Genomic DNA, 14,038 nt, shown 5'->3' with positions numbered 1-14,038 from the left:
TCTTTGATGTCACTTAGATGACCTGTCTAAGAATCAACCCAGATATTTATTTTCTGCACTAATATTTGTATCCTCAGAGATGGAATTTAGCGGACATATCTTGTTTGACAGATCCAGGGAAAGGAAACTGGCATTGATCCCATAGGTAGAGAAGTGTTTTTATTCTTAACCTAGCTAGGATCACAAATCCAAATTTAGAAGCACATCTCTGTGGAGCACGTATCATTACTTTTCCTATAGAGATATAAAAATTGGCTCTGCGCCTACTATCAGGTACTGTGTGCTCCATAGTGTTTTTCTCCTTTTATACCTCTATTGCCTCTTCTTAAGGGAGTATGCTCATTGATTTGTTAGACCTGTAAGAATTGGCATCAACAGATACAGCTAATTAATTGGTCTATTCAGCCCAATTTATAATAATATATGTAATATAATATATTGTAATGCAATATAATATAGTATAAACTGTATATTAGTATGTACAGAATATTATTATTACAGTAAATGTCTACTAATATGTTGTGTGTACAATGTATTATTCTATATACTATATAGAATAATAGAAGGATTATAAATTTTACATCAAAATTTGGTACTTAAATAAAACTAAATGCTCGGTCCTCAGTTCCACTCGCCTGTGTGAAGTTCTAAAACTCCACTGGAAAGCACAACTGAGCCTACTGAATTTATTTGACATACAGAATGTAGCCCCTTGTACATCCCTTATTCTGTTTAGTGGAGAAGGCACAGTATGAGCAGGGAAAATAAAAAAGATGTTTGAATTGGTCTGGCAAATATGTACCTGCTGACACCATGGGTTGTAACCACAGAGCACTGAAACAGCATTAAGTTCCATTATAAATTATAATCAATTTATTATATAAATTATTTTTACTTGACTCGGTAAATTAGAGTGGAAAAAATGATGAGATGAATTTTTCTTCCTTCACTCTGGCAGGATGTATATCTGACTGAATGGAGAACAGCATCTTTGGTTTTTAAATAATATTTTCTTAGAGTAATATCTTGAGTTGCTTGCTACGAAATCTGAATATATCCTTTCATAGGTCATATATTTTTAATCTGTAGTCCATTAGGAGTGAGCCGTTTGCCTGAATGAAATTAATTTCATAGTTATGAAGGTTAACCCTTATTTTCTCCAGGACCTTTCTCTACCTTCTGCATAAATTATATGGTTATTGAAAGAGGCAATTCCTTTTCTTCTTCTTATAAGTCTTAAAGAACTTTTGCACATTAGAAGAACTGCTGGAGAAAGAATGTATAAACAGGCAGACAGGAATCCCATAAAGTTCAGCAAGGGGAAACGCTAAGTCCTGCAGCTGGAGGGTGGAGGTAGTAAAGAAGATGGATCCTGATTCTTCTCAGTAATATTCAATTAGTGGTCAAGAAGCAGTGGGCACAAATTGAAGTATAGGAAATTCCACTTAAACATAAGACAAAAAAATTTACTGTGAAGATGGTAAAACACTGAACAGTTTGCCCAGAGGTGTTATGGAGTCTCATGCTTGGAGACATTCAAACTGCCACTGGAGAACCCCTGAACAATCTGCTCTGGCTTGACTCTTCTTTGAGGAGGGAGCTGGACTAGATAAACTCAAGAGCTCCCTTCCAACCTCAACCATTCTGTGATCCTGTGAACTTACCAGGTGGACTGCAGTAATGCATCAGAGCCAACCGTTTTGAAGAATTCTGAGCATACTGTGGCTGAGAAAGTCTTGGCCGTTCATTGGCTGGTTGCTGCAATTTCATCTGGACATGTTTCTGTAACTGCTTCAGCATTGAATATTTTAAAAATAGAGATGAGCATCTGCAAGTTAGTCACTATTAAAAAAAAGAAATATCCAGGAAAATTATTGGTTTTCATAAAAGATTTCCGTAGGTTTGATAGACCTCTTCCAAATGGTGGCACAGCATCTTGCGTAAGTGTGGGAAATCTTCCCAACAACAATTATAAGCCAACAAAGCCATCGTGAATCTGGCTAGTTAAAAAAGAGCCTGATTAAATACTGAAATGTAGAAACTTCACCTCAGCAAGGTTTCACTAGTGCTAACATAAAGACAGGAGGAGAAAAGAAAGAAAAAATAAAGAACTTTCCAAATGAGTTCTGAAAAAAGCAACTTCTTCAGTGATGATTGCTTCCTATATTCTTCCAATGTGGCATGGATAGAAGTCTCCAAAACTTTTAATGAAAAACTTGTCCATTGACTAGATTGCTGTAGACTTGCACTATATTTACATTCATCAGGATAAATATTAAACAAAGAATAAAGATTTAAAATCTTATATGACCTAGATTGGATTAAATTGAACTAAATACTCTGTCTCTCATTTTGTCTTAATGTGGCTATAATCATCACACATATACAGAGATGTATACACGCAGTACACTCCTTTCAACTTCCTTTCCATTTAATTTCCATCCATTTCACTCTTTACTACTAAATGAGGAACAATAGTAGTCAATTATTACTCTGTATTTCTCTTTTGGTCTTAAATTGTCCAGATTTTAGTTTTGTCTCTGATCAGCACAAGAGCTGAAGGAAAACCTGGTTGTAAGTTTCATGTGACTAGAGCGATTCATTCATTCCAAGTTAAAAATTCGCGTGTAATTAAATAGCTTCTCTAAATTGTTTTAAAACAATGGAAACAAGTCGGTGTGTTTTATTCTGAATTGGTGAAATTTCACCAATAACAATAAATTACCCCAGTAAGTATAGTGAGGCTTCTGTTGCGCAAACAGAACATTGTGAGCTTTGCAGCAAGTTTGATACTGACACACATTACCTTTCTATACTGTAATGTGATTACTCTCCTGCAGGCCATCGCAAGTTGTCACTTCTGGTTGCTGTTGGCTTCTATTTGCTGTGGTCCCACACACTGCTGTTTGCAAAGTCACAAGCCGTGTTGTAGTGTCTGGAAATATGTGTCATTCCGGCACATGAATGGACTGAGGAGTAAAATTAAGGCCATTGTAACTCTTTCTTTCTGCCTGGAAAACGAATTTTCTACAAAATATGAGATTATAATTCCGAATATTGAGTAAAACTTTGTTCTTTATAGCCTGAGTCATGCAAATGACTTGGGTGGTATCATTAATTAATAGAAGGACAGTCATTTCAGTCCAAGTTTGTTTTTACTTTCACATAGCAAGTTATTTATATCTATTAATTTTCAGTGCTGACCTGTTATAAGCTATTCTCATTTAAAAGATTAAAAAAAAAAAAAAAAAAGAAAGATGTCCAGGGTGGTAGAAGTGGAGAAAGAGGCATAAAGTGTATTGGAAAACTACCAAATGTCCCCTGCAAATGGACCCTATTCAGAATCAGTAAGCGTATGATGAGTGAAGTGGTTTTGAATATCGCCTTTAGATTCCATGCTGTTACAAGGCCAGCCCCGAACATGGCAACTCTTATTTCCACACACAGTACCTCTTCACTCTCAATTTAACCCAAAAATCTGATGAACCCATTACTCCATACTTGATTTCATGGAACAAGGAGTAGATATAGTTACAAATGATCAATCACAAGCCGTGAACCAAAGCAGCAAGGCATTAACAATTCACACCATTTCGGTCCACTTGCTCAAGCAGAAGATGTGCCAGCATATTTAATGCACAGCTACTTCGTTCAGTTCAAGAAAAGACATGACTCATGCTCATTTTAGGAACTGAGGAGACTTCATAGGTTTTCGTGTCTACTAACCACTGAGTGTTAGAGTTTGCACCTTTAAACAATTAATATAACCAGGTGTTCAGTAAAGGTCACGGGGATAGATAAGTTTTTAAATTAAATTTTGCTCAGGTTAAAAAGAAAAGGAAGGATGACCTAGGAAATAGTTCCCACAATAAAGCCAAGTTCTGTTGTACAAATTTGTATTGTACTATCAACATCTTGTTCTGCAGTATTGTAACATTGTGGACCCCACAGGCATATGCCGTCAATTTAATGGGATCACTGAAAAAGCAAAGCAGCTGTGAAAGATTGCTTTAAGTACAGCAATCGTGTGCTTGTCATTCTGTTCAATGGTGGAAAAATCCAAATTCGGATAGGCATCAGTATTTAAGAAAATGACTGCTAAAGCATCTCTCATAAGTACCTTGGGGACAATACGATTTGACATATAGCATGTAAACAAAAGTACACAGCAGCTGTTAGATTAGTTTTTGTTTGAGTAAAAACACACTGACATAATTTAAACAACATAGGAAACAGCATGTTCTCCATCATTCAGTTTCTCTACACAAACCACAATTTTGGATAGTACATGCCAGTTGCCCTGGACAAAGAGTTGCATGGTGTTTGTTAAAAATAAGAAACAGTGAAGTACAGCGTACGCCAGCACAATCTCATGCCCTCTGTGTAATATATATGCACTGTACAGTACATATTGAAAGTACCTTCAGGAAAAGCCTTGTCCTGAGGAAGCGTAAAAAGAATTTCTAGTATTTTGTCATATTGCAAGGTGGTTTTTTTTCCCAGAGTAGAAAAAATGTTAATGATTTCTTTCCTGTTATTCTGCTACTGTTATTTATTAAAAAAATACTTTTACTGTTTTGTAGGTTATTTGCTAAGAGAAACTGATGTAGAAGAGAACTTGGCATAATACTAATGTTTATGCCTCCATAATGTCATGAGTTTAAGAAAGAAGAAAGTTAACAAACTGAATTTTGGGGTATTTGTTTTTATTTCTTTGGCAGTCCTCTTGTGATGATTGCAACTTGCCAGAGGGTGATTCCCCCATTCCTTTAGAAATATTCTGCTTACTTTTTGTGGATATCCTACCGGGCTTTGGATTTCATGCTTTCTGGCACTCCATTTGATCAACACTGCACTCTTATCATTTTCAGCAAGTTTAAAGACAGGATAAAGAAAAAAGCAGATTTTTCTCTCCTGTTTGCCACAGTGGCTTCATGCCATTATATATCCATCAATTTAAAATCTCTGGGTTTTGTTTTGGGGAAAATTTCTCATCTCTGTTCTTCAGAGGAGTGTAAAATTACACTGTAAAACAATTATTTTCTTCAAGGAAATTCGATGTTCGTCATGTGATATAAAGTCAAAAAATCAATGAGGGAGAGAATAAAAGCAATAAAGGTATATTTACACTGTTCATCTTAGCTGAGGAGCAAAGATCCTCGGGTACTCTCCTTTTATCCATGGCTGACTATCTAGCAGCTAAGACTGCTGCAATGGGAAAATTTATTTCATTAACAAAGAAAAGATGCAGGTGGGTTCTAATGCAGTATTTTAAATTCTGCATAAAAATTATTAAAGAAAATTATAAAGAAATGTCTATAATTTAAAATATTTTCCAGAACTTCTGACTAACTTCCTTTGCTCAGCATTCCTTGAAGGGAATTTTCCTTCCTTTAAAATTTATTTCACTTTCTGATCAAGGGCTCATTTGTCATCGCTCCCTCTCAGGAATTTGACGAGTACCTCACAAGAAAATGTCTAACCTCCTAAGAGACTTGCATCATGATAAGTTGTTTCTAAACCTTACTAGTTAGCTCATGCGCTTTCTTCCAAGGGTTAATCTTTGCCTTCTTTTTCTACGGTTAACACACTATTACTGACCTTCCTAGTCCTGCTTCATAGCTCAATGTTTGTGCTGTTTCATCAGCTGCAATGTTGAATGGACTATGCAGCCCTTGACAATAGACTTGCAAATCTTTGGGAAATTTTGCCTATAGATTCTTTTCACCTTGCTTTGTAGACTCTGGTCTGTACAAAGCCATAATATCAAAGCACTCTGGTGGAGTTGGGAGACATTTTTGCTTCATTATTGATACCCTTTTCATTTTCAAAAGGGTATCATTTCAGACTAATAGCATCTTTTTTTTTTTTGTAGATAAGTTGCCAAAATAGCTGTAAGTCTGGAAGTAGCTAGCTGTTCATTGAAAATTACTATTTTTGCATACCTACATTAGTTCCAAATGAGAACAACATAAACATTGCTAAGGTCATAAATGTTCCTAAGCTAGGAATAATTTTTGAGCAACAGTGAATTTTTTTATCTAGAGTGCTAGGGATATCTTCTGGAATCACCAAGCAGATACTTAGAGCAATAAACTTACAGAACATTTGAGTAAAAGTATAATCTTCTGAAATGACTGCCTTGCTCTTCTACCTTTATTCCTTTCCCTTTCCACTGACACATGGTTTCATACTTCAGTGAATGATTAATAAACAAATGCTATTGATTTCTGTAATTTTAAAAAGGAATTCAAAAGAATGTGAAAAAAATGAAAGAATACAAGCTGTTTGAGACTGTAAGTCTGGAAACAAAAAGGTTAAGTGTGGAATGAAGCAAATACCATTATGGATAGAAGCAAGTGAAATTTATGGAAATGATTATTGCTTATAGATAATTATTTGGGTCTGATGCGCAGTGTGACAGACTAACTTGGGTGTTGGGCATGTCTGAAAGAGGTGACACTTTGGATCTTTTCACTTCCGAGCTGTCCCAGCAGGTCCTGGAACTGCCCCCTCTCTGGTCCTGAAGGTCACTGCCTTCAAAGAAGGTGAATCAGCACGGCCACATTACACTGCTGTTAAAATTATTTGTGGTAGAATAATTTATAGAATTATAATTCGTGTTCAAATGTAAAATCCAATTCTAGTATAAGCACATTTTCTCATAGCTGTGTTTCAGTCTGCTTGCACACTCAGAAAAGCAACACTACTTGTGTTTATTTTTATTTCTGTTTGCAGTCATTTTCTAATGGTAACTAAGTTAAAAGGACTGAGTAAAAAAACTTATTTTGCTTATTTGTAAAACTTCCAGAGACTTCACTAGGATCAGATTTTCATCCTTTTATTGTATTTGAAGTATGACTATAACCAGTCCTCATCACATAACATGAAACATAGATTTAATTCTGATACTGCTAGCTTAGTCACGAAGTAAATTCACTTCTGTCGGTGTTCCTGGTCAGACCTCATTTGTTACCTGATCAAATCTTCTTGATTTTATATGTATCTCCAGTGTTAGGGATTAAGTGCATTATTAGAATAGTCTGGAAAAGTATTAATTCACTGATTGTCAGCTTGAAATAATTTTTGCTCATGATCAATGTTCATGGCCATATCCTGAAAAACTGGGGTTTAAAAGCAAATATTTAATGCTATATAGTATGCATTCTGGTTTGGAGTCTTTACTCCAAAGACTGGCGTATTTTGAAAAAGTTTTCCAGTATTACTTTTTAGGATAATCCATAAGAGTAGATTAATATGCATATTAATTAACCTTGTTCAGTGACTCCTTGTCAGCCTTTTTTTTGTGAAGTCTGCTCCTCCTTTAGATAAAAGGGATTTTTATTATGAATTTAAGTATGGACAGGGTTTCGACTCCTTTTCTTAAGTCCCTGCAGAGCGTTGAACTGGTGTATGTATCTTTCCACATGTCTTCTTGCATTGCTTCTCTCTCTTCCCATTTGTCATTGATACAAGCTTCTGGATACGGTTTTCCACTTCTGTAACGGAGAGAAAGTACATGGGTGACTTACACACAATTCTAAATTACTTTGGAAGAATTATGTGATAGGTTTTTATTTAAGAGATTACTTAAAGGGGTTTTATTATCCATGTAGATAGTCCTTTAGATCTAAAAAGAACTTTTGTAGTGCTTTTATTTATTCTTCTATTTGAGTATTTTGCTGAACTGAGATTGTAAAGTCTTGTAAATATCATAGCAATGTTGGATCTTCAATGGGATTTAAGTAACTAAATCTTAATGACTTTGCCAACTAATTCAGAAAAGGCATTTTATGCTAATTATGCAGGATGGAAGTAGGTGCAAGAATATCTGCTGGAGAAGGTACTATATGGAAGCTCTCAGGATTTTTTATGTGAGAATGAATAAAATTACTGACTAGATGACAAGATTAGGTAATGAAATTGTGGACGTAAGAAGACTTGGATTTTAACTTGATTTTTTTAAAAAGTAATGCCTTTCACAAAATTAAACACACGGTTTTGCTTAACCATGTGCTTAAATAATTCATAAAATACACTGACCTTAGTAGAGGCAAAGTACTGTCTGTTGCATGTTTACCTATTTCTTTATCTCTGAAGATGGATTTAACTTTATGATATGTTCTTCTGTATTTGTCCGAAAGTCTCCAGTTATAAAATAACTCACATATGAAAGTTTCCTAACTAAGGTTTTAGTTCAGACTCTGTTTGTTCTCACAGCTGAGTGAACAGCTATCGAGGCTAAATATTTGTCATGTCTGAATGCAATGTTTGTCTCCTATTCTCAATAAAATATGGAAAGTGTAAGTCATCCCTGGTATTTTCTCTGACAAATTCTGTAGTTCTTTGTTAGTATTTATGTACTAGGAAATCCACCATTTACCTCTATATGGCAAATAATAGCCTTTATGACCATAGATTGGCTAGATGGGAAAATTATGTATATGATTTTATTTGCATTGTTCACAAATGTGCTTTATATATTTTTTTATATTTTATTTTCTTGTATATTACTAGTAAAAAACAGATTTTGGTGGTTTTTTGCTTTTACTCCCCTTCCCCTTCCCCTTCCCCTTCCCCTTCCCCTTCCCCTTCCCCTTCCCCTTCCCCTTCCCCTTCCCGTTCCTCTTCTTATCCCCTTTCCCTTTTCCCTTCCCCTTCCCCTTCCCTTCCTTTCCCTTGCCTTATAGAATATCAGGTAAAAGCCTGAAATGCTACTTAATGCTATTTTATTTTGTCATATAAGAAAAGCCCATGTATGCGTTACACGAAAATATCTGCAAAGCACATGCATCTCAGTAATGCCTGAAGCCAAAATAATCATTCCTTATTTGTCACACATAGGTCCCTTCGAGAAAATGCTTTCAACCTTGACAGTATTTTGAAATCTAAGGACAGCAAGAAAAAGATCTTGTTGAGACCATCACCACGAATCAATTTTATCTATCTTTTCATTTGACCTTTTCTTGTTATTAAACAGCTACACTGAGCATTTTTATTTGTTAGAAGTTGTTTTTTTGAGTAGCGGCAATGAGAAGGTTATAATGAAATGGCTTATGAGAGTGTTGATTCTATTTTATGAATGTTACCATTTATAATACGGTAGGTATATGTAAGCTCCTCAACAAGAAACTGTATACAGAAACAACATGGATCTTGCAATTTTATCAGGACAATGCAAGTAGATTTCAGCAAGGTTGGTTCCAACTCATCTGTGATAAATGAGAAGATAAGGCAATCAGTGCACACCATGACACTCCGTGCAGCTAGTTAGGCACACTTCAGAACTATTCAGGTGTGCTCACAAAGCTTATGAGTCTTTCATGGGGGGTGTCTTAATATAAATACGTCCTTCATGGTGGCCACTAGAAATGCAGGAGTTGCTTTTCCAAGACTTAACCCAGGTCAGATATAAATAATAGATATTAAGAGTTAGTTCTGATGCTGAGGCTGTGTTAGAGGCTGTATATTTCAGTTGGGTCAAAAGAATGCATTTTCTTTTTTTTCCCTTTTTCTTCTTTTCTTTGCATAGCTCCTCTGCTTGACAGATGCCTGCAAAATTCCATCACACCTTTGTGTGGACCTGTTTGGGTCTTTAAGAGAGAAGGTTTCAGCCTCTCAGGAGCAGAGATTTCTATCCAAGGAGTGCTATTGGCCCTGCACCACCGAGTAAAGTCTGCAAACTGTTGCAAACAGGTGAGTTGTCCCACTCTTTAAAAGTCTGCTTTTTTGTTTTCATTTTCAAATGTACTGGTTGTATAAAACCACTGATTGGCACTGCGTCATAAAGAAGTGTGACATACTGCATAAGCTGCAGTGCCTGTTAGGAGAATGAAATGCTTCTCCTATAATCGCAAAGCCAACAATAAAGGAGTTAATAGTGTCTCTCTTTTGGTGTGGGATGTCATATGTCTCATCTTTTCCTGCTGCATACTGTGCCTAGCCGTGGTGTTCCTTATGTGGAAATTCTCTAAAGCAAACGTTTTTCATTGCTTGTTCTGCACATGCAGTTTTTAATGGTCTCATAGATCTTCCCATAAAACTAATTTAAATAATTATTTAGTTGAAACATTTTTTGAATAAATAAATAAAACACTTTTAAGTATAACTGTCGGTGCATTATGAAAAATTAAGTAAATGTATAATATTTGAAAACCTCGATATTTTAATTACTATATGAGTGCCGTTAAATAAATAGACCAAACACACATTTTAATGTGAAAAAATAGTAGAAACCAGATCCTGAATATACTGTTTGATAGTTTGGGGGAAATAAGATTATTTAATTTTGATTAATCAGGTGTTTTGCTTTAGGAAATATAAATAAAAACCCACTGATCTTGTTCAGCACAGTTACTTAAGTTTATTTATACGTGTAAGAATGTACATATTTGTAAGGATTAGGTGAGTACTTTATAAACATAGTAGACATAGAGTTTTTCCAGGGAAAGTATTATAGAAATTAAACAGGCAGCTAGGAACCTCGGATTTAAAAGTGATCTCAGGCCCCAGAGTTAAGAATGGCTGCGTCAGATAGACCAAGCTACCAGGCTATGCGGGAAGGGGGAGGAGAGGTGCAAGCAGGGTGTCAGTCACACTGTTTATACAGCACCTCCTGCTGTCAGATCCATAAAGAGAAATGAGAATTGACTTTGGAAGAGGCTGTTCCTGTCTAGAGCTAATAGTGGTCAGCAAGGAGGAATCAAACAAAAACAAAAACAAAACTGAGAGCATGTGTGAGAGGGAGACAAACAAGCGGAAAAGAAAAAAAGAGAAACCTGTTTCGGAATGTTTCTGAGTCAGTATAGTGATATATTAAAAAGTGAGAAATATCTTTGCAGTTTGTGTTGATAATTCTTCACTTTTAAGACTGCCTGTCACAATAGCTACGAAATGAAATCTACTACTTCCCAGTGCCTTAATATATAATATTTACTCTTTTAGAAAAAAAAAAAATATAAAATGCATGCAAGTATTTAACAATGTAATGGTAATTATTAGAACAAAATAGACAATGGAGTTTCTAAATAAAAATACATATGCAAGTAATTTATTGACTACTTTTTTGCTCTTCTCTGTAAAGAACATATAGAGACATTTCAGTAAATTTACGTATGTTAATCATTCCTCTGGTGATCATCCAGCACTGTCCAGTTGCATATTGTAAATGACAAGAAAAATATAATAATTTTAGTAGATTTGAAATCTCTCCTGAAGACAAATGGTTTTTTATAATGAAAGGCTTGCATATAGACATATATTCAGTATAGACATGTTGGACATTTTTAACTTTTAATAGTCCAGGTTATGAGGATAAATGTTAGTACAGCTATGACAGTTAATTGTCTACAAAAAACTTACAACTGAAGTTTTTCAATAAACATTTCGAACTGGTTTAGGTGCTTAAAGGAAAATCTTACAGTACAAGAATGTTAAATGTTTTGTGCAGTTAATGTGCTGAAAGCCTGTGTTATTTTGAATTATATTACTTCAAAGATATGACATATAATTCAGCTTAAAGTGTCTCTGTTAATTTTTCTAACCGTTTTCTAACTGAAGTTGTGTTAGTACTGAACATGAATGAAATTGTTATAATAACAGTAGGTTATGTTATGCTGTAGGTAGAACAATACTTCTTACTATAATCTTACTATACTTCCCTTATGTTGATCTTTTTTTCTAAACTCAACCAAGTTTGTTTTCAAAAGAGCACATTGTGATATGATACAGATAGAAGATTAGGATGCACGTAATAAAGAACCAGGACATTTAATCAAAATGCTGTCACTTTGTCCTGTTGTGCTAAGGCCTGACGACGTAATGCTATGATGACTGCATACAGTATTCTTACCAGTATAATGTCTAGCCATTACATGACAACATTAAATATATTTTTGTGATTTCTATTTATCTCAGTGTTCTTTTGACATTTGAATTATTTGTATTTACTTTGTCTTTTCATTTAAATAAAAAGGGAATGGAAGTAAAAAAAAAAAGGAAAAATAATTTGATGCAGTATTGCTCTGCTAAGACGCTGTCCATTGAAATCAAATAGGACATACAACTACTAGTATGCTAATAAGTGTACTTCTATTAAAATCCATCTGGACTTCAGTTTAAAATGCATGTATTGAATTAAAACAATACGTAGTTTCTGGTCCACACTGTGCACTGGTTGCACAGTGTCGTCTTTATAATCACTCTGTTGCTTCTTGCCCCAGAGGAAGAAAACAGTGAGGAGCTACCGAGATGGTACAGCTTTGCTGTGATCTCTGTATGCTCTTAAAGAGGGTAATCGGTATTCTTCAAATAGTGTTCCTTGAGTATAATATAGGTGAAGTAAAACAGGTAAAACTGCGAGAGTACTTGAACTTTGGGAAATGGTTTGTGCTTTTCTCTAAAGAAAGGAGAAAGGAAGAAAAAATACATGTATAAACACTATACTACAAAAGCCTTCTATTTTTTTCCTTTAATTGCAGTTACATATGTGTATAATGAGCTTCACTAAAATCTTGACTAAGCTTATATTGATATTTTAATGACATTAATTCTGGGACTGTGAAATACAGTTTTCTAACAAAAAAGTAAAATTTAAGCAACAGTACTCTTAGAATTATTCTGCTGTTAATATTTCAGATATTAGTCTTTTGTCTTGCTATTTTAAACATGCCGTGTTGGTGTCTGTTGGAATTTCTGAGATACCCAAATATATCTGGAGGTTAAAATCAGTTCATTATATATATAATGTATGCAATTGGGTGATTGCGTGTAAGACAATTTTTAATCATTTTGTCAAGCTACTACAATTTCTATTAAAAATGCTTTTAGAAAAAAAGCATCGCCAAAATGAAATTGCTTTTAAGTGAGAGGTAATACGTAACAATAGAAAAAACATATCTGATATAGTATGGGATATAGTTAACACTTTCAGAGATGGGGGATGTCCATCTCATTAGCATTCTTCATATGTAGTGGTGCTGTTGGTGGGGGTGTTGAAGTAGGAATGCCATTGTGCTGGGTTCCAGTGTTTGGGGACAAACACTGCTGTGGAGGGAACGTGTGAAAAGGCCATAGTACTGACAGTGAATGAGGAAGGCTGTGCTTTCTGTATGCTTCAAGCAGGGAAGCTGTCATTCACAGGCCTAGCACAGCTAAACAGAAGCCAAAAGAGAAGACTCAAATACCTTTTAAAATGATATTAATGATTTTTAAATATTTTCTTCATTGAGAATTACACTTTATTCAAGCTACTGATCTGTCCTTTACTAAATAATATAAAATGTACATGAACAGGTAAATAGAAGAATTACCTCATCATTGCCAAAGTAAAGATTTATTATGGAAAATGCGTGTGTATAAACATTTGAGAATCACAAGTTACTTTAAGTACATTTAAATGGTTTTGAGTATGTGTTACTTACAAGGCTTTAGCAAAATTTTAATGTGATAGTAACAAACATAACCAGTCCTAGCGTTCTATTCTGTGTGCTTTTATTTTTACTGGAAGTGTGTAATATGTGGGTATGAGGGGACTGAGCTGGGATGAGAAGTGACAGGAAATTGTGCTGAATGTTCATTAGCTGGATCTAGCAGAACTTACAGTAATAGTAATTAATCATTTGAACCACAGCAAATTACATTACATTAAAGTAATGGAGCTAGTATGCAAAATACGCACAAGAAAACAAGAGAGAAAAAAATTATTGACTGATTCTGCTATTCACCATTTCAACTATGGGAACACTGCCTTAAATGTACTATTTCAAAACTGTATTTCCAACAGCTTTGCTGTTACTATTCTAAGCTACATCCATAAACACCATAATTCATAAGGTTTTCCTCATTTTGCTATGCAGATCCATAAAAATATTACTGACTTTTAAAAACCTGAAATATTGCGAATACCAGAACAAAGGAAAAAGAAAGACTATATTTCTTCCGTTTTCTTGTGTTGTTCTCTTGAAACTGCTGACTCAAGTACTGGAGGTTGAATACATCTGCGATATGCAAACAAAAGCTTTTCTCCATAACTTTTCTT

This window comes from Chroicocephalus ridibundus, chromosome 4 (genome assembly GCF_963924245.1).
Source record: "Chroicocephalus ridibundus chromosome 4, bChrRid1.1, whole genome shotgun sequence".
NCBI classification, from domain to species: domain Eukaryota; kingdom Metazoa; phylum Chordata; class Aves; order Charadriiformes; family Laridae; genus Chroicocephalus; species Chroicocephalus ridibundus.
The sequence above is the reverse complement of the archived record's forward strand: the minus strand, read 5'-3'. Positions refer to the sequence as shown.